At 33.8% G+C, this 16,379-nt stretch overlaps 1 pseudogene; it reads left to right on the forward strand.

Annotated features, from left to right (window-relative positions):
* The first annotated feature begins 382 nt into the window (after positions 1–382).
* On the forward strand, positions 383–4,130 carry LOC116123018 (annotated as a pseudogene).
* The last annotated feature ends 12,249 nt before the right edge of the window (positions 4,131–16,379 follow it).

Genomic DNA, 16,379 nt, shown 5'->3' on the forward strand with positions numbered 1-16,379 from the left:
AAGTGAATCAGTAGCTCAAGAGTGTTTAAGAGACAAAGGGAAAGTGTATAGATATTCGTTCTCTTTAAGAGAGAAACACAAAAACGACAGCGTTTTGTGTTTGCTTTAAGTTACGACAACTAATCCATAGGTATAGTGGATTTTTTAAAATGAGTTAAAGTTGTTTAGTTGCTATCTAGAAGCTAAAAGATTTTGTTTTTTTTATTAATTGTTAAGAAGCTCCAGGGGAAAAGTGGTTGCAAAGTTTTCCATCATGTCTACTTTGGCATTTTGTGGTTAGGCATTAGCAGAGCATAATGAAATTTGCTATGTTTTCTATACATGCGAAGTTGCTCCTTGTACTTGAAGCTGATTTGTAATAATTGCTGGTTTCCAGTTCCGTGGTGTCCCAGTCTCAGTTGCAGAGTATATGGAGGAAGTTCTGACAAATCCTAAGGCTGGGTTCTATATCAATGGCGATGTATTTGGAGCAGAAGGTGATTTTATAACCTCACCTGAAGTAAGCCAGATGTTTGGAGAGGTAATGTGACTTCTCTTGGTCTGTCTTACTACTGTCTCCTTGTAACTCATTAGACTTTCATTCAAGGAGTCGTTTGTACTGTAAAGTGCTGGTCGTTTAACTTATGTTGTTTGGTTATCGCAAAACAATTGATTCTTTGTCTGACTGATGCAAATTCAGATAGTTGGTGTTTGGGCCATGTGTTTATGGGAGCAAATGAAACAGCCAAACAGAGTGAACCTTGTTGAGCTGGGTCCAAGTCGAGGAACTCTCATGTTTGACCTTCTTCGTGTGTCAGACAATAATTACAAATATGTATCTTTATTAATTTTCATAAGAACAATATCTCATGTTATTAATTTTTTCAAAAGTTACGATGTGACATTTTGATCCCCTTGATCAATTTCGTCTATTTGCTTTTTTTTTTTTCCAGTCCCACCAGTCATAATTGCCCATGAATTTTATGATGCTCTACCAGTACATCAGTTTCAGGTTTGTCTGTTTTAGCTACTTTCGGTTTCTGTCTCCCAAAGAAACTGCTTTATGGTGTAATGCATGTTTCTGATTTGAAATGTTATCTCCAAAGGGCTTCCTGTGGCTGGTGTGAAAAATTAGTTGATGTCACTGAAGATTCATCATAAGGATTTTGAATTTGGTCTTATAGCATTAGTCTTTTAGGTTCCATTATGTTCTCTCTCCGCAGCCAACACCTGCAACTCTGTTTCCGGTGAAGCGCTGCAAGTGGGCTGCAGCTGAAGAACAGGAGAAACTTGAGCACATTGAGGTTTGCCCCAAAGCAATGGAGTTGACTAATCCAATAGCAAAGATAATAGGCTCTCATGGAGGGGGAGCTCTTATAATTGATTAAGGCCTGAATGGAGTAGTCTCAGATATTTTGCAGGTTTTGTGCCTTAAGATTGCTTATTTTAAATTCTTTTCATCTTTTAGATGTTTATCATCCATAAACAAGTTAGCTATTTTATCAGTGAAATTCCATCCGTTCATTTACCAACTGGTCAAAATTTGACTGTTTTGTCTATCATATGATGGTTTACACCCTTAGAATCCTTTCTTATTCTTGCAATCTTCCAATTATTATGAAACAATGCGTGGAAGTTTTTGCTGAACAATAAAATATCACGGATTACTATAAGTCTTTCTAAAATTATAAATGAATTGTCACAATTGACAACTTGCTCCACTTCGTTCCTAGAAAAAAAGCCAAAAAGACTTTTAACTCAGATTGTCTACCATAGTCTAATATACTCAAAGACTTGTTTAATTGTAGGAGTGTTTATTAAGGTCCAAGGATTCTTGAGTCAAAAATAGTGTAAATTTAAGAGTAAAAAGGGCTCTTAAGTCAAAAAGAGGTAGAATTTATGAAAAAATGAACTCTTAATAAAAAAGAGGTAGAATTTAAGAATTAAATAAAAAATTGACCACAGCCTAATTTTTTATGTTCAAAGCTAACCCATTTCTTGGTGCTTAATTATAGTTGGGTTTGAGTTTGAACTAACGTCTATAGTGGACTGATAATAGCTTGGCTGACCAGTTGGGGTTTTCACAATGATATGGTGAGAATACGAGGACCATTAATTCATATTTAAATGAGCTTTGATTGAAGGGAGGCCTAAGGCAATCACTTTAGCTGCAAATCCCGCACCAACATTGGGATTAAAAGGTGACCATGAATCATCCTCAGTTAATTCTTTCATGTTCAAATCCAGGTTACAAGCCAAGAGATTTAGAAGCCAAAATTCCAATAATTTAATGTTCTTAAGCTTTGACCTGGGTTGCCTATAATTCTTTATCTTCTTGGATTACACAAAAATCGACTCTAATGGAAAGGACTTAGATACCCGAAGCTTACTCTTGATGGCTACTTGTTTGGCCAATGGTCATAATTTCTTGTGAATGTGCATTGGAGAAGATCGTCAAGGTTCCATCCTAATGACTAATGATTCCAAAAAACCTTGACTTCAGTTGTCTTTTCAATGTTAGTGCATGAAATCATGCCCTAGCTGTGTTGTTTTGATCGCCATTAAATTCCACTGACACGGTTTGCTATGTCATGAAGTTTCCGCTGGACGATTTTGTATTTGGTCAAGATGTTTTTGTGGAAGTGCATGCATGTTATATTAGTGCTGATTAATGGGCACTATTTTTAAACATGGTGTTCATTCCTTCACTTCTACAGTGCTGATTATAGGGGCTACTATTTTTACATGTTATGTTGATATTAATATTTCTGATAAAGTTGTAGCAGCATCTAAATTGTCATCTTACAATTAAGAGAAGAGAGGCTTTACTTAACACCAGTTGGTGGGATCCATCAACAATATTTCAAATCATTGCAAATGGGTTGGTATCCACTTGCAATTCGGCAAGAAGCATCATGCATAGATCTTTCGTACATAGAAGGAGAGCTTAGCCGGATTAACTTTTCTTGCTTTCCCAACCTTAAAATTTCAGTATCATAAATAGTTCTCTCTCCGGATACATTCCATCACATTTGGTGCACTTTCAAACTCGAATTCCTCTCCCTGTCCAATAATACTTACAGGTACGCTAGCGATTTTTTTTTTTTTTTTAATCATTTCAACTAAAAGGTGACTGTAATTAAATTGCCTTTTTTTTTGGCAAATAAATTAAAGGTGTCATCCCTCCAGAAATTGGAAGCTTGAACATCTCATGAGACTGGATTTGTCATTAACAAATTCACTGGATCGATCACTTCAGCTATTGGTCATTTGACAAACTTGGAATACCTAGATCTTTCTTCCAACAAACTTGGAGGTTTCTTACCTCCTGAACTTGGCAATCTAAAGAATTTAACTTTCTTAGATCTGAGTAATAGCAACCTAATTGGACCTATTCCTTCACATCTGTGTCTTTTAACCCATCTAACCATTTTGCTCTTAGTCATAATCAACTCATCACTCCATTCCAATGAGTTTATTCAGTTAGTTAATCTTCAACATGTCGATCTTTCCTCAAATTTCCTTTCTGGTCATAACCAAATGCAAGTGGAAACTCTCACCCTTGAATACCTAAACCTCTCTAGAAACAGATTTGGCGGAAGCATTCCATCTTTTTACCTTAAAAGCTAATCATTTTGATTTGTCATTCAACTCACTCACAGGGAACATACCTTCTCCAATTGGATACTATTATCTCATATTACATGTATAAGATGTTTCGCACAATTATCTTTCTGGAACCATCCCTAAATCCCTTCATCGTTTGTATTACATTGACTTGTCATATAATATTTTGGAGGTGAAATTCCAATTGATTTGCAATATCAAGGACCAGAAAGTTTATTGGTAACAAAGATTTATGGGGCCTAGTTGATAAGGGCTTTTCCGCTTGTCCTAGTCTTACATCTTCTAAACCCACTAAGAAGGTGTCTCCTTCTAACCCCCAAAGAAGTTGTCTCCTTCTCTTAAATTTTGCTTCCTATCCCATATTTGTCAGCATCTTCATATTTGGATTCTTGATTCTCCTTAAATGTAAGGATGAAGAAGCTAAACCCGAGACAAGGGCAACCAACGCTAGAGATGTGTTGTCAATTTGGAATTATGATGGGAAAATTGCATTTGAAGACATGGTTGAAGCAACAGGACTTTGACATCAAACTGCATTGGAACTGGGGTTACGGTAGTGTTTATAGGGCACAACTGCCAAATGGCGAGTAGTTGCTTTGAAGAAGCTTCATAGTCTGGAAACCGAGGAGTCAACTTTCCTCAACATTTCCAAAATGAGGCCCATGTACTATCCAACTTACGACATCGATATATTAAGCTTTATGGATTTTGTTTGCATAAAAATGCATGTTTTTAATTTATGAGTACATGGAGAGGGAAGCGTGTTTTGTGTTCTACGCAACGATGATGAAGCTATTGAGTTGGATTGAGTAAGGGTGAACATAGTTAAGAATATGGCGCATGCTTTGTCTTACTTACATCATGATGCACTCCATCAATTGTTCATCGTGACATATCAAGCACAACATTCTACTAAACTCAAATTGGAAGCATTATTGCTGACTTTGGGTTGGCTAGACTTCTACATCCTGACTCCTCCAATAGAACCATATTAGCCGGAACTATGGATATATAGCCCCAGGTGAAGTACTCATACTCTCTCATAATATATGAGCCTGTTATAATCGAAGTGACATCTTTAGAATCTATATAAACGTTACATTTTGATATCATTAATTTTTTGAAGTAAATTAGTGAGATGTTATTATTTCTTCTAAGGATTTCTAACTTTCTGTGCAGAACTTGCTTACACCATGATTGTGACTGAGAAATGTGATGTTTATAGTTTTGGAGTAGTGGCACTTGAAGCATTGATGGGTTTGTCATCCAGGAGAACTACTTTCATCAGTATCATCTTCTTCTCTCCAAATATGATGCTTCTTGATCTGTTAGACCCACGCCTTTCACCCCTCGGACACAATGGTCATGCAGGATATTGCTCTTATTTCAAGAATAGCATTTGCTTGCTTACTTTCCAAACCAAAGTCACGACCTCAATGCATCGCGTGTCTTATGAATTTCTTAGCCGCAAGACACCATTGGCAAAACCTTTTTGTGAGATTTCAGTCTTTGAGAGAAACCAAAATATTATGCAATTGATGAATCCGAGGGTATGCATGGACGTGTTTTCACTGTTTTATGTAACAATCATGTACCAAGTTCATTTATTTGGCCTCCTTTTTAGGTTGCTTCTCTTAATGTAATCTTTTATCTTTTTATATAAAGTAATTTTTCATATGCAACTCTAAAATTTACATTTAGAAAGGTCAGTTTCGTTTAATATACAACTTTTGAATGTTCAAATAGGGGAGAACACACATTTTCCCACCCAAGTTTTGATGAAACCCAACCATCAAGTTTCAAAATGACATTTTTCGCACCCTTCATTAGGTTCTGTTAGTGTTTTCTATTTATTTTTTACTGAAAAGATGAAATACCCTTAAATAGTTTTATTATAATTAAATTTAGTTAATTCAAAGTCTTTATTCGATTATCTATTAGTCCAAATATAAGATACTTTTTTTTTTTCTTTGTTATTAATAATAGGAATTTGATTTTTTATGTTAATTAGTAAAAATGAAAACGTATAAATAATAGTGATATGATATTAATGCATATAATAAATATTAAGATTATTTAACTTTAAAACGATTTATAGCATTACTCCTAACTTTTTAGGTGGTTTCTTTTTTTTTTTTTGAATTTTTAATATTTGACTTTTTGGCTAATTAAAAATATAAAAATTTATATAAAATATTTAAGGGTATTTTTGTCTTTTCAATAAAATATTAACGAAAACATAACATAACCTAACAAAGGGTGGAAGTGTCATTTTGAAACTTGATGGTGGCAAAGTGTCATTTGCAAACATTGGGTGGGAAATGTCGTTTTCCGTTCAAATAGTAACTAAAACTTTTTCACGGCCTTCCAGCCTCGATAAATTATTGTCATAATATCTTCATAGTCTAAGTTGAACAGTTGAATTTATCTGATCCATGACAAAATGGAAAGATCAAGTGCAAAAAGAGTTGTAAGCTTGAATTAATCTTATGCGAAAATGAATTCTTCAAGATTTGAGCAAAAAAAAAAAGAAACTTGAGCGGAATAAGCAAAATAAAGGTGCCAGAATTCTCAAAATAAAGCTTTAAGTCAAAATTGAGAGGGAAGAGAAAATTCACAACACGAGGACCAACAGTATGTTGAGATTTCCATTATATTTTTGTAATCTCCTATTTTTGTTAGTCTTAGGATACTCTTGATATCATGTATTTCCCAACTTTTATTTTTGTTTTAAATTTTGTCCCTTTTTGGATTTGTAGAGCACTCACATGAGCGGAACTTGAACTGGCTCGTTAAGCAACTTAAAGGGATCATAAGGTGTGAAATGTTTTATGTTTATGAGTTTTTGGTTTGTTCGCTTCTTTGTTCTGGTAACAGTATTAAGCGTTTGGTGGAAATGTGTGTGTGAGTTTGTAGATTTAGGTATTTGTATTATTTTGTTAAAGGAGGGAGTTTTGTTTGGGGGTGGGATACGATTATGGCGATTGGTATTTGCATTAACGGGCAAGTTTTGTTCTATCAACATGTATTTTTCGCTTTGAATGAGAATTGTTCAAATGGTTATACGGTCAGTTTGACTTGATTTTTGGACATAAAACTTTATACACACACACACACACACACACATTGTATTTGAGGTTATAAGAAAGATAAAAATTAAAAAAAAAAAAAAAAGTTATTTTGAAGATTTAATAAAATCATAGATGCAAATAGAAAAGTTACAATAAAAATTTTAATTTTATTATTAATCTCTAGTTTTTATTTTTTGTAATTGAGGTATCCAATCCCACATTAGAGTCTACTTAATCCTCAGGGTCATGAAAGACCCTACAAGCTCACCCTACAAGTTGGGCCTGTCTAATTCTCAGGGTCATAGAAAAAATCCTACAAGTTGGGTCTGTCTCATTCTGAGGGTCACGGAACACCCTATAAGCCCAATGGATCAAGATAATGACACAAATGTAGTAGATATGCCTACTGTGACTTGAAGACAAGACCATTTGGGTATAGAACTCCAATGGCGAAAGGGTTTGTCATCTAACTATAAGGGGAGAGGTATTAATCTCTAGTTTGGTTTGTTCTCTTCTTAAGTTACCTTTTTTTTTTTTTTTTTGGTTAATTTTTTTTTTTTCATGTTCTAAACTAACCAAATTTCAAACGAAAGACTTTAAAGGAACAAAATGAGTTAAAAGTATATGTCATAACTATTTCTTCTTATATATATAACTTTCTAAAACTATAATGAATTGTGACAATTGACAACTTGCTCCACGTTTCTGCAATACTTGTTTAATTGTCACTTTTTATGAATTTCGAGAATTGCAAGATGAATTAAATAAATATTCAGAAGGATCAATCTGAATAATAAAGCCACAGCTTGCTCGGATTACAATTTTCTTCTAGTAACTTTTTATTAGTTTCCATTAAGGGGGAATTTTTTTTTTTTTATCCCTTAAGATTAACTTTGCGTGTGGAATATCATCACCAATTATGTTTGTGGAAAATCCATGCCAATTAATAGTCTTGTGGAAATTTAATTTTGGATTCCTTTCTCCTCATTTTTCCATGATATGAATCATAAGTCAACAGTCATCACCAATTAAGTGTGGAAAATCAGCTAATTATCTGGCAGATCCCATTGATCAAACATTATAGTAAACGCCAATAACATTACAAGACTCGGTCTATATCGTGAAGCTTACTAACCATGGTTTAGTTTGGAGATCTATTGTTCTTGTGGAAACGCGCTCAGTGTTAACCAAAAATTAAACTTGAGATTTTCAGTTTTTCTCCCTTTATCTATACATTTATTCCAAGTATTGACTTATAGATGATGGACCATAAATGATTCATTTACTTACCATTTAATAATTTGGTAAATTTATTCTATTTAATTTCATTAATTTTGAGAATTATTATACTTATTAATTAATTAGAATATGAATCTTTCTTTCTAAAACTCATACTTCTATGTTTATACGTCTCTTCAGAATCATCCAACTTTAATTCATTACAAACTACAATCTAGGCTTAGTCCAACTTTCTTTCATAAGCACTTTTAACTCCTAAGATTTCAATAAAATCCATTTGAGGTTATAAGAAAATAAAAATTAGAAAAATGTTACTTTGAAGATTTAATAAAATCATATATGCAAATAGAAAAGTTACAATGAAATTTTTAATTTTATTATTTAATCTCCAGTTTGGTTTGTTCTCTTCTTAAATTACCTTTTTTTGTAAGTTTAATAAATAGTATTCATTTGTTCTTATTTATTATAAAATCCTTGTTTATTCATTTGTAATTTTTTTNCCATGACAGTTTTGTAAAGCTAGCTACTTTAAGCTTTTGTACATTAGTAATTTATGCTCTTATCAAATAAATTTACAAAGTTTGTATTTCTTATGAATCTGTTACCAAATATTCCTGCAGTAATTGAATTGAAGATCTGATTTTGTCTTCTGAGTCACCTTTTAATCCTTTACCTTTATGATGCACTTTTTGGTATTTGCTAAATCATATAATTACATAAAGTTAATCACCATTACATATGAATCTTAAACCATTCTGTTGCTTCAAGATTCACATCTAATGATAATTACTCATCCAGTAATGTTGTGGCATCAATAATATGATTCAGTCTTTTCATTTAACAAGAATATTAAGAGTCAGCTGTTCCACAAAGCAATACATTCATCTCAAATATATGAGCTATTCCATAAAACAACAGTCCGAAATGGAGCAAGAAAAGCTAAATATATATCTGAGAAACCAATAAAATTCCAAATTAAGAACACTAAATATGAAGAATGCAATGATTATAAAGCTCTGGATGTTGAAGGGTGAGGCAGTGATGAAGGAGGTAGTACTCTATACTTTTAAGGCATGTTTCTCGGAGACTGGTAGAGCCATCTTCACTACAGTCGAAAGCATCCTCTCTCCGATCAAATATATCCTCTTTCATGTTGGCGATATTCTCCCTCATTCACCCTCAAGTTGGAAATTTCACTCTCTATGTCTTCTCTGAAGTTGGAAATGTCGTCTCTCAAGTTGGTAACTTCACCCTGTGTACATAAAAAGATTACAGAACTAAATTTTATCAGTTACAAAGCTCAACAACTAAAACGGGAAATAGCAAACAGAACCTGAAAATCCTCTGCCATTATTTTTAACTTTTTTTCTCTTCTTGGATTTTCCGTTTGTCTGTCTCACGTTATCACATACTTTCTTAACATCTGCAATCTTGGCATCATCATCATCAAGTTGGATTTTCCATTTATTTATAGTTTCCATTTATTTTGTTATATGGGTTAATTTGGTTATATCTCATCAATATTATANATGAATTTCTTAGCCGCAAGACACCATTGGCAAAACCTTTTTGTGAGATTTCTGTCTCAGAGATGAGAAACCAAAATATATATGCAATTGATGAATCCGAGGGTTAGGCATGGACGTGTTTCACTGTTTTATAGTAACAATCGTGTACCAAGTTCATTTATTTGGCCTCCTTGTTTAGGTTGTTTCTCTTAATGTAATCTTTTATCTTTTTATAATAAAGTAACTTTTCATATGCAACTCTAAAATTTACATTTAGAAAGGTTGATTTTGTTTAATATATACAACTTTTTGAGTGTTCAAATAGGGGAGATGTCGTTCTTCCCACCCAAGGTTTGATGAAATGCATTTTCCTACCCAAGGTTTGATGAACGAACACTTTCCCACCCATCAAGGTTCAAAATGACACTTTCGCACCCTTCATTAGGTTCTGTTAGTATTTTCTGTTAATATTTTACTGAAAAGATGAAAATACCCTTAAATAGTTTATTTCTTAATTAGTTTATTATAAATTAAAATTTAGTTAATTCAAAGTCTTTATTCGATTATCTATTAGTCCAAGTATAAAGATACATTTTTTTCTTTGTTTATTTAATTAAATAGGAATATTGATTTTTTATGTTAATTAGTAAAAATGAAAAACATTATAAATAATAGTGATGTGATATTGATGACATTATAAATAAATATTAAGATTATTTAACTTTAAATAATTTATAGCATTACTCCTAACTTTTTAAGTAGGGTTAACTATTTTTTATTTTTTTCTTTTTTAATATTTGACTTTTTGGCTAATTAAAAATAATAAAATATTTATAAAGTCAAATATTTAAGGGTATTTTTGTCTTTTCAATAAAATATTAATGGAAAACATAACATAACCTAATTTTGAAACTTGATGGGTGGCAAAGTGTCATTTTGCCAAACATTGGGTGGGAAAATGTCGTTCTCCCGTTCAAATAGTAACTAAAACTTTTTCACGGCCTTCCAGCCTCGACAAATTATTGTCATAATATATCTTCCTAGTCTAAGTTGAACAGTTGAATTTATCTGATCCATGAACAAAATAGAAATCAAGTGCAAAAAGAGTTGTAAGCTTGAATTAATCTTATGCGAAAATGAATTCTTCAAGATTTGAGCACAAAGAAAAAAGAAGAAACTTCAGTTGGAATAAACAAAATAAAGATGCTAGAGATTCTCAAAATAAAGCTTTTAGCCAAAATTGAGAGGGAAAGAGAAATTAACACAACAGAGGACGAACAATATGATGAGATTTCCATTATATTTTGTAATCTCCTATTTGTGTTAGTCTTAGGATACTCTTGATATTATGTAATCTCCTAACTTTTTATTTTTGTTTTAAAATTTTGTCCCTTTTTGGATTTGTAGAGCACTCACATGAGCGGAACTTGGAATCTGAGCTCGTTAAGCAACTTAAAGGGATCATAAAGTTAATGAATTGGTGGAGTGTGGGGCTCAGAGGTAGTTTTCTACTATTTCTCAAAAAAGTGTCATAAGTTTAGCAGCAAAAAGTGTGGGGGTGTTTGGAAATGAGAACGCAAGGATAATGTTTTTCACAATTAAGCCAAGTCATGGAGAAGACGAAGAATATACAGGAAAGAATAATTTTTTCTATAAAACAATCCAGCACGTCAAAAACTTGACAATTAATATACTAAAAAGATCCCAGCAACAATAATGTAAAGACTGAATTATTTGTACAAATCTCTCAGTCAAAAAGAGCAAAATTTACGAGTAAAAAAATGGACCCTTAGACAAAAAAAAGGTGAATTTAAGAATTAAAAAAAAAAAAAAAAAAGAATTGAGCTGCCTGGGGCCAGACCAATTAGAGGAGGTTTAGCTGCTTCAAACTAACTTATATATAAACTGGCTTAAGTAGATAGAGTATCTAGCTAAACCAAGCATAGGTTTAAACATGGTGTTCAATTCCTTCACTTTTAAGTGCTGATCATATGGGCTACTATTTTTACATGTTATGTTGCTATCAATATTTCTGATAAAGTTGTAGCAGCATATGAATTATCATCTTTACAGTTAGAGAAAGAACCCTACTTAACACCAGTTGGTGGGATCCCATCATAATCAAATCTTGCATTGGTTTGGTATCACTTGCAATTCGGCAGGAAGCATCATTTGCATAGATCTTTCGTACATAGAAGGAGCTTAGCCGGATTAACTTTTCTTGCTTTCCCAACCTAAAAATTTCAGTATCATAAATAGTTCTCTCTCGATACATTCCATCACAAATTGGTGCCTTTCAAAGCTCGAATTCCTCTCCTGTCCAATAATAATCTTACAGGTAGCTACTGATTTTTTTTTTTTTTAATCATTTCAAATAATAGGTGAGTGCAATTAAATTCACTATTTTTTTTGGCAAATGAATTAAAGGTGTCATCCCTCCAGAAATTGGAGCTTGAACAATCTCAAGAGACTGAATTTGTGTTAAACAAATTCACTGGATGATCCACTTCAACTATTGGTCATTTGACAAACTTGGAATACCTAGATCTTTCTTTCAACAAACTTGGAGGTTTCTTACCTCCTGAACTTGGCAATCTAAAGAATTTAACTTTCGCAGATCTGAGTAATAACAACCTAATTGGACCTATTCCTTCACTATGTGTCTTTTAACCCATCTAACCATTGTGCATCTTAGTCATAATCAACTCAATCACTCCATTCCAAGGATTTACTCAGTTAGTTCATCTTCACATGTCGATCTTTCTCAAATTTCCTTTCTGGTCATTACCAAATGCAAGTGGAAAACTCTTCAACCTTGAATATCTAAACCTCTCTAAAACAGATTTGGTGGAAGCATTCCATCTATTTACCTTAAAGTCTTAATTTTTTGATTTGCATTCAACTCACTCACTGGGAACAACCTTCTCCAATGGATACTATTACTCAATAGATACATGTATAAGATGTTTCGCACAATTACTTTCTGGAACCATCCCTAAACCCTCATGTTGGTATTACATTGACTTGTCATATAATAATTGGAGGGTGAAATTCCAATTGATTTGCAATATCAAGACCAAAAGTTTATTGGTAACAAAGATTTATGTGGCCTAGTTGATAAGGGCTTTTCCGCTTGTCCTAGTCTTACATCTTCTAAACCCACTAAGACGTGTCTCCTTCTAAACCCCAAAGAGGTGTCTCCTTCTCTTAAAATTTTGCTTCCTATCACCATATCTGTCAGCTCTTAATATTTGGATTCTTGATTCTCCTTAAACGTAAGGATGAAGAAGCTAAACCCGAGACAAGGGCAACCAAGCTAAATGTGTTTTCAATTTGGAATTAGAGGGAAAATGCATTTGAAGACATGTTGAAGCAACAGGGACTTTGCATCAATACTGCATTGGAACTGGGGTTACGGTAGTGTTTATAGGGCACAACTGCCAAATGGGAAAGTAGTTGCTTTGAAGAAGCTTCATAGTCTGGAAACGGAGTCAACTTTCCCAACATTTCCAAAATGAGGCCCATGTACTATCCAACTTACGACATCGAAAATTATTAAGCTTATGGATTTTGTTTGCATAAAAAATGCATTTTTTTAATTTATGAGTACATGGAGAGGGGAAGCTTGTTTGTGTTCTACCAACGATGATGAAGCTATTGAGTTGGATTGGAGTAAGAGGGTGAACATAGTTAAAAATATGGCACATGCTTTGTCTTACTTACATCATGATTGCACTCCATCAATTGTTCATCGTGATATCAGCAACAAATTCTACTAAACTCAGAATTGGAATTTTATTGCGACTTGGGTTGGCTAGACTTCTACATCTGACTCCTCCAATAGAACCATATTACCGGAACTTATGGATATATAGCCCCAGTGAAGTACTCAATTACTCTTCTCATAATATATGAGGTTATAATCGAAGTGACATCTTTAGAATCTTATAAACTACATTTGATATCATTATTTTTGAAAGTAAATTAGTGAATAGATGTTATTATTTCTTCTAAAGGATTTCTAACTTCTCGCAGAACTTGCTTACACCATGATTGTGACTGAGAAATGTGATGTTTATAGTTTTGGAGTAGTGGCACTTGAAGCATTGATGGGTTGTCATCCAGGAGAACTACTTTCATCGTATCATCTTCTTCTAATCAAAATATGATGCTTTTGATCTTTAGACCCACCCTTTCACCTCCTGCGACACAATGTCATGCAGATATTGCTCTTATTTCAAGAATAGCATTTGCTTGCTTACGTTCCAAACCAAAGTCACGACCTCATGATCGCGTGTCTTATTTTTTTTTTTTTTTTTGGTAATTAATGTATCATCATTTTATTTAAATGTCAATACCACATATAATGGTAATTTGCTTATAATATGAAATTTGGGATAAAATAGAATTGGGTTAGCAACTAAGTGGAGTCAATGAAATATACTGTAAACTGCATGAACTATCTCCATCTTCTTGTAGGTGCCCTGCATGTGAAGCCCCAGGAAGTACAACCCCATCAGCTAAACCACATTACCCTATCAGCCAAGGGGAGGCCTAAGGCAATTGCCTTAGTTGCGAAGCCTTTGCATCGGGCATTGGGATTAAAAGGTGACCATGAATCATCCCCAGTTTATTTCTTTATGTTCAAATTCATGTTATTGAAAGCCAAGAGACTTTAGAAGCCAAAAATTCCAGTAGTTTAATGTTCTTAAGCTTTGAGCAGGCTTGCCTGTACTTCTTTTATCTTCTTTGGATTACACAAAAATCGACTCTAATGGCAAGGACATAGATTATATCGTGAATCTTAGTCTTGATGGTTACTTGTCCGACTGATGGTCATACTGTTCTTATGGAAGTGCATTGGACAAGATCCTCAAGGATCCATCCTAATGACTAATAAGCCCAAAAGACCTTGACTTCAGTTGTCTATTTCAATGTTATTTCATATCATGCACTAGCTTGTGTTGTTGATGGCCATTAAATTCCACTGACCTGGTTTGCTATGCTGTGAAGTTTTTGCTGGATGATTTTGTAGTTGGTCAAGATGTTTTTGTGGAAGTGCATGCATTTTATGAGGACGTTTAACATTCTATCTTACCCAAAAGTTAAGCTGAAAAGACCTTGACTTCAGTTCTCTATCTTATCCAGTGTTTTAAAACCCGGCCCGACCCGACCGGTTGAACCGAGACCTGGAAGCTTCGACGGGCCGAGTTTAACTTTTCCGATTCACCCCAAAACCCTAAGATTTGGGAGGATGATCGACGAACAATCCATGGCTGGAAGGTTAGGACTATTGAAGACTAAGTGCCGATGAATGCAATGGTGGTGAAGGCATTGATTTCCGGTGAGTAAATTGACCAAAAATCCAACAAATTTGGCAGCGACAACAATGGGATTTTTTCGGCGATTGGCGAGGCTAACTGGGGTGGTGAGAGGTGGGTTTTGGTTGGGAGGAAGAGGGGAGTAATTCCTGGGTGATGGGGAGGGTTTTTTACACCGGCGTTGATGAGATCTGGTCTGGAATGTTGACGTTGGCGTCAGTGAGATCTGGCCAAAATCAAACCTATTTCTGCCAGATCTTGAGTAGATTTGAATGGAAATGGGCTTAAGGGACGATTGGGTTTGCATCTGGGGTGTTGCCACCGCCAATCAATCATCGGTTGATTTGCATTTGGGGTGTGTTTGATAAAGTTCAAACCTATAGGGACTTACAAAAATTTTTAGGGGTGTATTTGTTAAATTTTAAAAGTTTTTGTCAACCGGTCCACCCGGGACCCGAAAACTTTGCCGGGTTTCACCCCGGGTTAGGTTTTAAAACATTGATGTTATCTTGGTGGAATTGTATAGTTGTGGTCATATGCTCCCCTTTTACCGTATTCTCTTGTTGTTTTGTCTCTTCTTTAAGCTTTTTCAGCAACTTAAATACGAAACTTCTAGGTATAACTAACCCCAATGATTAAAGGGTTTGTCATCCGACCATAAGAGGAAAGATATATTTTAAATTTTAGTTAGTCTCTGTCTATTTCTATAATGAAATAGCTATGTAGTTTCTGCTCAACCATCTAAAATTTTCAGTTTTATTAACTAATTGCTTAGGTGTTCACATCCAGACGAAGAAGTTGTAGATGTTCACATCCAGAAAAAAAAAAGAAAAACCAAACTTTGCTTCCTCCATTTGCCAATTTAAACAAAGCGAAGAAGCTTTAATAAATTTTTAACTAATATAAAATTGAGGGGAAGAGACGACATATGTAACACAACAAAAGGTCAAATACACTTATATACCGTTAAAATTTTTTTTCATGTTCAAATTAAGCAAACTAGAAGACACACATGAATCGCAACAAACATGGATGTCACCTCCACATAAATTTAAAATTTGCGTATAATATTGAATGTATTGAATGGAGAGAATTTTGGAAACTTCCCCTCACTCGGAAATAATCAAAAACTAGTGCCAAGTTCTAACGTCATCCAAATCTATTAACTTGCAACTTAAATTCTTTTATAAAAATTATATTTTGCTCTCACTCTCATTAAATGTGATAAAGAGTTTTTCCTTCCAATATGATTTGAACTTGATTCACTACTTTAGCCAATTTAAGTAATATGTGTGAATGGTGTTTTTAATATTTTTTTTTTAAAGTTTGTATGGTAAGTTATATATATTATTATTATATACCTTTGTTAGAGTTTTGAATCGAAAACTTAGAAGGGCTGGGTTTGAATCTTGGAAATAGCAAAAACAAATTGAGGATAAAATAGTAATTTCACGTAAATTTCAGCTTGCAGGTTAACGGAATTGGATGGAGTTGGGGCTCAGAGGTAGTTTTCTACTATTTCTCAAAAAAGTGTCATAAGGTGTTAGCAGCAAAAAGTGTGGGGTAGTTTTGGAAATGAGAACGCAAGGATAATGTTTTTCACAATTAAGCCAAGTCATGGAGAAGACGAAGAA

The sequence above is a fragment of the Pistacia vera genome, unplaced genomic scaffold, assembly GCF_008641045.1.
Source record: "Pistacia vera cultivar Batoury unplaced genomic scaffold, PisVer_v2 Contig14, whole genome shotgun sequence".
Lineage (NCBI taxonomy): Eukaryota > Viridiplantae > Streptophyta > Magnoliopsida > Sapindales > Anacardiaceae > Pistacia > Pistacia vera.